Raw genomic sequence first — 689 nt, forward strand, 5'->3', positions numbered from 1 at the left:
CGATTGGATATGCGTCTAATAGCGCACATATATCTAGGTTAAATGTTTAAACTAACATTGTGATATGCTTTAAGTATTTTATATCTATAGATTTTCGGCAAGTCGTGATTACAACATCGTATGACATTGTCTCATATGATGCCCATAAGTTTCTTCATATTGCATTAGTATCTGATAACACCAAATCAGTAAAAGAATAAAAATTGCACTACAAAGGATATCCATGATTAGCCTGTTTTTGCACTTCCTGTTTTTCCCTGCTTGAGAATTTCTGTCCAATGAATGGATGACTTTAGCACACGTGTAGTTTTGTTTACAATTTCTGGTTCACTTGCAAAAAAGGGCAGTGTGAAAGCGAACCACACCAAACAAAAAAAATCAACATTGTATTTGTTCCGGACCAAAGCAAGTGAACTAGCGGACTTTCCTGGTGTGAATACACCATATGTCATAAAATCCATATTATCCCTAAAGGCCCCCACTTTAGTTCAGTAATGGAACTTGTGTTTATCTTGTTTGATAGAGAAAATTTCAAATTATTCAGTAAAATGCCACCAAAGTCCAAGGCAGGTGGGGCGAAGAAATCGAGAGCTCCAGCCAAGAGGAAACAGAGGAAACTATTCCCACCTGGAGAAGTTCTGACGGATAATGCAAAGAAAAAATGGAAGCTTGGATCAGCTGGATCAGCT

General features: G+C 37.4%; 1 protein-coding gene across 2 annotated transcripts in view; it reads left to right on the top strand.

Moving 5' to 3' along the window:
- Positions 1-689, top strand: part of akap6 (A kinase (PRKA) anchor protein 6) — a 144,405-nt gene that overhangs the window by 5,244 nt on the left and 138,472 nt on the right. The window lies entirely within an intron of this gene.

Source organism: Sinocyclocheilus rhinocerous, unplaced genomic scaffold (genome assembly GCF_001515625.1).
Source record: "Sinocyclocheilus rhinocerous isolate Xijiao unplaced genomic scaffold, SAMN03320098_v1.1 scaffold853, whole genome shotgun sequence".
NCBI classification, from domain to species: domain Eukaryota; kingdom Metazoa; phylum Chordata; class Actinopteri; order Cypriniformes; family Cyprinidae; genus Sinocyclocheilus; species Sinocyclocheilus rhinocerous.